This window comes from Phalacrocorax aristotelis, chromosome 5 (genome assembly GCF_949628215.1).
Source record: "Phalacrocorax aristotelis chromosome 5, bGulAri2.1, whole genome shotgun sequence".
Taxonomy (NCBI): domain Eukaryota; kingdom Metazoa; phylum Chordata; class Aves; order Suliformes; family Phalacrocoracidae; genus Phalacrocorax; species Phalacrocorax aristotelis.
The window spans coordinates 41,852,882-41,860,899 of NC_134280.1; positions in this window are offsets into that span (position 1 = coordinate 41,852,882).

An 8,018-nucleotide genomic window follows, 5' to 3' on the forward strand; every position below is an offset into this window, starting at 1 on the left:
GGGAAATGGCCCAGCCAGGTCTAATTAACATTATTATTCCAAAGTGAAGGGGTGTGGCTACACGGACTTGGTTTAGACAAGAGAGATGTGCTTCCGCATCAGACACTGCTCCCTCTGAAATACACAGAAATTCCCCCTGTCCATTTCCAGCTTACTTCATGGTGCTTTGGATCACAAGACCTCAGGCCACCTGCAGATTACAAGTCCTGACCCCACTGCCAGGTCCTTGCACAACACAAAAGGGAGGAAACTCTATCAGTAGGAATTCAGTTCAAAACCTTAGCTTGGGGGGGGGGGGGGGCGGAAATAAAAAAAACAGAGATCGATCTGCCCAGATAGCAGGGTGGAAAGCACAAGTCTTCAAACTGCCACTGCATATTTTTCACTGCAAGTCAGTGCAAAATGAAACATGTATCCCAGGAAGCAAGAAGCCAGAACCCCAGCCAGAAACATTTTCACAAGATATCATCAGAAATCCATAGTCTCGGCACACCAGAGGCACATTCCTTCCCACTTCGGAGTAAAACATTGCCTACTGTATACAAAAGCATAAGCTGAATAAAGCCAGCTTGACTTGCATACGGGCCAGGATTTCAAAAGCCGGATCAGAAATTAGTAGGAGCTACACAAGAGCCCTGTAGCTAAACCCTCCTTTTTGAGCACACCAGCCTAGGCTCTTCAGAAACATCTACATGAAGGCATTCGAACATTCAGCCAGCCTTTTTTCCCTATGTTGTGATGATAGCATGAGCTGTTCCCAGAACTGGCATACCTCCATGGTTATTAGCAGCTAATAACCCAAGCATTTCGGGGCTTATCATCAGAGTATCTGAAGGTCTTTCAAGAGTTTAGAAATATTTCTAAGAGTTTGGTTTGCTTTGGCTGTGGACAGTCCAAGCTGGGTATCTGTGTGGCTTGATCCTGGATGTTAGCTGTAGGGAGATATGGATGGCGCTGGGCTCTCTAAAAGGGGAATCATGACCCAGAGGGCAGCCCCCTTGCAGTGCCCAGGGAAAGGCAAGTGCTCCAGGTGGTGGGAGGAGGTGGTGCTGGTTGCTTTCCTTGCCCATCAGCCTTGCCATGTCTTTTCGTACAGTAGCCTGATTTCAGAGGTGGAGTTGTAGTAGGGATCTTTCAGGCTGGGGAATGAAAGGCAAGTGGCCCAGGTTGCCTGTTCCCTTGGGCGAGTGTTTCAACACAAGTCCTTACAGGGGGAGAGTGAGGGCACATCATGCCCTGCAGCTCCACGGCCAATGGATGGAGCCACAGCTGGATTTACAAGGATCTTATACTGAGTTTATACTCCCATGAGCTTATACTGGGGAAGCTGAGTCTTCAACCTGAGACATGCAGGTACCTGATTTCTGATCAGTCTTGGGCAGATGACAGACACTAAGTTGTTGAGGCCTATGCAGAGGTAGAACTTTAAGCCACCCTACAGACTCCAAGATCAACCAGGTTGAGTACAGGTACTCACAACATCAGCTGGGAGGTGAGTAGGGAGGCCCAGGCAGTTTCCAGTTTTGGACTTTGGACCCTCATTTTGTGAAGCTGGCTCTAAAGAGGATTTGGTGCTGAATCACTGCATCTTGCAGAGAGTACACTGAAGCCACTACTTTGGTGGTGGTTTAATATGAAGTTCTTGTGGCACTGCAAGAGAATAAAACAACTCAGTGGTTACCTGGCACCTGGCCCAGCTCCAAAGGGGTACAGCCATCAACTGTAACTGGATGGAAAGTGAGAGTCCTCTGTACTACATCAAAGCCTCATCAATTTTCACCTCCTGTAAGAAATACAGCTGAGCACCAAAGCCACTCATAAGACTTGTCTCCATTCCAGGTTTTGTCCTAGAACTCAAACGCATCTGGAAAAGCAGAAGAAAACACCAAGAAACATACTGCACTGAATAAGATGCCTCCAACCTGAGTCACTGAGTGGGAAGAAGAGGAAAAAACAATTATTTGGAGACAAGGTGAAAGGCATTATGCCAAGGAATTGTGCAATGAGCAGAACAAACCAAACACAAAAAAATCACACCCATCAGGGAAGCTGCCTGTCTCAAGGAACCCCACAAATCAGAACCACCCACAATAGCTCAGCTAACTCTCAACATCCCTGTAACTTACAGAGCCAAGACATACAAGCATGCTGGGATCTTCTGGAAGAAATTTTAAGGCTCAGTGGTGAATACAAATCACACCTTAATGCACTTACACCTAAATGTCTCCAAAGTGGTTCACGGTATTACAACACTGCTCTCTCCCATTAGCTTTCTAGTGGGATAAGTGAGTATTAGAGGCTCAGAAATGTAATCACAGCACATCCCTTAATCACCACAAGGGTCTTCATAAGGTAGCGTTCAGCCCAGATTGGAAGGTGAAGTCAGCTTGCCATCACTTGTAGAGACAACGTTTCTATGAGCTGCTGTTAGCCTATCACCCCAGGCTGTGCTTAGCAATAGATTACAGTCACACCAAATACAGTGTATGGGCTACCTTCTACCTACAAAAAACTCTGTTGTGGTTTGGGGTTTTGTTGTTTTCTTTTGTTTTTTTTGGGTTTTGGTGGGGTTTTTTTGGGGGGGTGGTGTTGCTGGTTTGGGATTCTTTTTTTTTTTTTAAGTTAGTCTTAAAAAACATAGTTCTTCACTTCAGGGCAAATGAAAGATATTGAATCAAAAGCATTTTTAACTTTTCTCCAAAGTGTCTCTCAAAAGCCTTCAATAGGGTCAACTGAAACAGCTTTTGATTATTGGGGTTTTTTTTAGTCAGTCCAGCCAACCAACAAACACTTCAACTCTCTGCTTCAACTTTTCTTTAATCTGCATTTCTTCTTTGGCAAAGCTGCAGGGTCCTCAAGCAGGTATCCTTACCGTCTGCCATGCTCTCCAGTTCAGCAGACTTTGAGTCCTCAATATTAATAAGATTCACGAGAGACTATCTGCTTTTTTTAGGTATTACTCTCATCCCTAGGGGACTCTTCTCTTTCCTTTGAATCTGGCAGAACAAGTCCTACTGCCTGTATATTTATATGGAGGTACATCAAGTTCTCCTTTCACAGAGGGCTCCAGTACATAGGCCTGTATAATCAATTCCGCATGAAGATCTGTGAAAAAAAATCTATTCTCTGACAGAGCCTTCCATGGAAGGATTTTTAAACTGTTTCCAAGTTGCTATTATAAACAAAAAAGAAGAAAAAAAAAATTTATGCAAATTATGAAGCATTAACAGCTCTTGCAATATTTGGTGCTTTTCCCAGAGCCCCAGCTCACAGGGGTTGAACACGAGACCCCAAGCAATCGTGTGTGCTCCTGAGCCTCGCATTTGCAAAAAAGAACATTTCAACAGTCCCAGAAACAGGTTAAATAAACATTTACAAAGAACCAGACAGGTATTGCTGATCTTGCCTTGGAACGAGAGGAATCTGCTGGATGGGGTCTCTGGTGCCTATTCCAGTATGATTTTCTCCAATCTTTTTTAAGTCTGTGTTTCCCAGAGTTAAAACCTCACTGGTTTTAGCCAAACCCTCATTTTATTTAAGGCATGAAGGGAACAATATTTATTATTCAAACAAAGGAGCTAATTCTCTCTCCTCCCTGCTCCCATTTCTGTCTTCTTCCTCTAGACAAGAGCATCCCCTTCCCTGTGCTAATTAATAGATGGATAAAGAATCACCTTAAGGTTGAGAGTTTTATAGAAAAATTAATTACAGACCCTGACTTTACAATTACCAGTCAAGATGCTCACATTATCTGCCACAAGACCCCTCCAGGCTTTACCTGGCCACAAAGAAGCTTGCAATGCACTGAGAGATGACTTTGAAGGCTGGAGTGAAAGCTAATCTCTAGAGAAAGCATAAGAGCATAGGAAGGGCCACCAAAGACCTCCATAATGATGACCCATAGCTGGGGGATATCGACAGGTAGAAGGAGAGAGAAACAATAATAGGTCAGATAAATTTTGGCAAGTAAATTATAATGTAAGAGAATGGAGACTAAGACCATACGAAAATAATGAACCTACTGCACTGACAATGGACATTCAGCATCTGCTGAGGGTGCTGAGTAGCTGTAAGTCTATTAAACAGGCTGAGAGTGATTCAAAGAAGATGCAAGACCACAGCAGAGAGAAAGCTCTCCTCAGACAAGATGTCTGAAAATGTCAATATGCAAACTGTGTTGCACGTTCTCAGCTCAGTCTTTGGACCCAGCAATATGGAGTGGCTTAAGAAGATCAAGACCACTTGCACACTTACATCTCCAACCTCCAAACGCTTACATACACGCTTTGGTATTTGCTGAGTTGGTGCCTCCTGCTCCCCATTCCATAAATCCTCTTCCCTTTCAGGCTCAAGTGATGGAAAATGCTCTCTAAGCACACAAAATACTCACTGAAGTCAAAGGGGAACTTCAGCTAGAGAAGAACAGCAGAAAGTCACAGTCTGGAGAATACAAAGGACTCCTCATTTATAAAGCCAAACTTTTAATAACCAGGAGTCCTAGACAGAATCATATTGGCACTGCATAACTTGGGTTGCATGGACTGATCTGCATGGGTTTTACCAGCGCCCTGGGAGCTCGCGCTGCCAGTTGCTGCAGGCTGGGACATCCTTCCACTACACGTTTGTACAGCCCAAGACACATCTGGGGTCCGTTCTCTACAGGCAACTTTGGGCACACACATAACTTAGAAAGCAGTTTAAAGTCAACGCTTTACCTACACAGGTTTATACTGCAGGATAAACACCACAGTTCATAACCTGGTACCAATTCTCCTCCATGCCCAAGGTGCTCAGAGCAGTTAGGAACACATCTCCCAGCTTTAAGAGGAGCCACTCATTAAGGATGAGCTGGCCCATTGTAGAAAGAGCTCCATTTCTCAGTGTATACGAGGCTTTGCCAGCCAATTCTATAAATCAACTTGTTGGAAAAATTACCAAAACAAAAAAGCAATTAAGTGTCATGTCAGCAACATCACAATGCAAATGGGAATTCCTCATACCATATACTCCCAAGACATTTTTACAGTCCTTATTAGAGGCACTGTTTTGCTGTGGATAAATCCTTTAAAATTGTGTTTCAAAAACCCTATGAGATAGAAAAAGTTCCTGAGTGACTGTCACGGGGAAACAAAGCAAGAAAAGAAGAGGAAACAGTGAGTTGTGGACCACCGTTGGTGGGCACTTGAATAGGAGCCCTGTGCTTGACACCACTGAGACTTTGAACAAAACCGAAGTCAAACAGCTATTTGTCAAGGGGTACAAATGCACACAAGTGGTGAGAATCTGGCCCTGCTGTAAAAACGTGTCAGGGACTTTTCTGTAGGGCTGTGCCGAGCCCCCTGATGGATCGTTGTACTCGGAGGACAGCATTGTAAGCAGCAATAATAAGACATCTGGTCTGTTCTCTTTCTGAAAGAATATTTTGGCTCAACTGAAACCACGTGAGCAGCTCCTCGTACAATGCACAGACACAGCGTCTCATTGCTACCGATCCGCAGCACCGGGTTCATCCTCCCCCACACCCAACAGCATCCCTCCGATCTCAGCTCTACCAGCACAGCTCCGTGATGCGCAGCCGGCAGCCGGCGTGCGCTTCGCACCTCTGTCTAGACAGCTATGAAAGCACTGACATTGCATCATCCACTGCAGCCCAACTTGTAGGTCCTGCCCTTTCCTCTTGCATGGCCACACAGCCGTTAGGTGGAAGAAGAGCTAGGCACCAGTACGAGCTATTTCCATACACAGACTTTCCCCAGCAAAGAGGACAAGCTCTGAATAAGAAGCATTTCTCAGACATGATGGTCAGGACACCATGTCCAAGCTGACACACACAGAAATTTATGTAGTACAGCCCCTCTGTGTTAAATCCATCTTGCGGGCATGGGACTGCAGCACACAGCATCATCTCCCCAGTCAGAGAGGGAAGGATGTGCAGCAGGATGTGAGGATTTCAGCAAGCTGCCAGTCCAAACAGCCTCCCCATCCACAGGTAAATCAGCAGGTCCTGGGAAGCCATTCATCTTCCTTCCCATGCATGGGCTGGATCCAAGGTGGCTGGCTCACAAGCACAGCCTCAGGGAAGCAGGCATAAATTACAAAGCCTAATTTATGTAAAAAGTAAAAGGTTTCTACAGAGAGTTTCAGTTCTGAGCATGTTTTACCAAAAAGAAAAAAAAAAAAGGAAAAAATAGGGATTTAACGCACACTTCAGCAGACCTCTTGTGACACCCTGCACCCTATGAGTGACAAGGGGAGCTGTGAGCTGGCTGGAGACAGACTTAAGATGTAAAGAAAATAAGGCAAATAGAAGCAAAGAAAGGAACAGCAAAGCAGAGGAAGTAAAAAGAGGGATGTCTCTGTGCTTCAGATATTTCAAAATAGAGGCCCCACTTTCCAAATAACATTTCACTGGGCAAAGGAGGGGGAGGAGAGGGTAGGCTGATTTTCATTTAATTTGCACTTTGAAAACACCATTTTTCCACACATCCACTGAAGTGCAAATTTCCACCAAAACCATTTAAAAAGAGAGCATGCCTCAGAGCTGAAGTTTTCAAAAACACATCTGTTTGAATTTATAAAGCCACAGTTGAGAAAGCCCCCAGCAGCCCCTCACTGAAGGAGCTGTGATCAGCATTTCCCAGCACAGCATCCAAAACCACCCCAGCACCCAGGCACAGCAAGGGGGACACCACCACCCAGCAAGCCAGAGTGCTGTGAGGCAGGCAGAGCTGGACACACCGGCTAAGAGGGCTATGGAGATGACACAGAGACCAATTTCTTCTGCTCCAGTCTTTGGCAGAGACCACGCCAGTGCTGGGGAGAAAGATAAGGAGGCATGGCTGTTGGGTGTGCAGGGAATTGATAAATGGGGTGCTTGGTCACGCAGCCCCTGCGCTCCTGGCACTGACCACCAACACTTCCACAGCTCCTGGCTCATCTGGAGAGTGTGGGACTGCCCATCTTTCATCCTTTTATAAGGAGTTGAGCAGTGCAGGCAGCCACAGGCAGGACGTGGGTTTAATATTAAGGGAAGAGGGTCGTCACCCCATTGCTGCATCTTTCCAGCTCTGCCACGGCTGTGCCAGACCCCAGCTTAGTACCCAGGGCAGACAGATGGCTTTGTACAAACAGCTCATGGGGGAGATGTCTGGAAGCCTCTCCAAATTCCTCACTGGCACAGCAGCAGCCTCCCTGCCTGGCTGGCAGTTGGCACCGATAGCACTGCTGTGTGCCCTGAGATGCTGCATGCATGGAGATCCTTTGCCTGCAGCTGCAAGGGGCTGGGAAGGGAGGGACACAGCCCCGGGCATGGGGGCAGCCCCCACACGGGCAGCTGCAGCTGATGGCAGGGATGCCTGGGGGAAGCAGGTGCCCCCATCCCAATGGCTGGGCAGGAATGCTGGCACCCAGGGCCATTGGTGCCTTTGAAGAGAAGTGACCTGCTGGCTGGGTGCCTGCTGCCAACATCTGATGCCCTGACAAAGGAGCCGTGCATCCCCAGCAGACAAATGCGGTCAGCTCTGGTGCACCCCACGAGGCTCCTTCTCCCTCTAAGAAATGCTAATAGGAGGGACATTAAACCATCACACCCACATGCTGATCAGCTTCACCTTCCTAAAAAGCCTTTGCTGCAGAGCGCATTGCTTGGGTTGGCAACTCCTATGGGATTTCTCTCCCCCAGCCACATGCACCAGAGTCCCCTTCATAGCAGTGTGGTCAGCACTCGAGGTCTGTACTATTTTGCATCCCTGGCTCTGCCTCTTCCCAGTGTACTCTGATGATGGAGCTGGCTGGCTCACGGGCACCCCAGATCTGCTCCCAGAGAAGGAGACATGCCAGGCACCAAGCTGTCCCCTGCCACTGTGTGGTCCTCCCCTTTGACCTGCATCCTCCTCTTTCTGAAGACTCTCCCAGTCTGCAATGGGACAATGACATGCAGACTCTCCCAACTCCCACCAACCCTACAACAGCATTCCCATCATCACCTGTGGAGATGCTGTCCTGAGTCATCCCAGTGT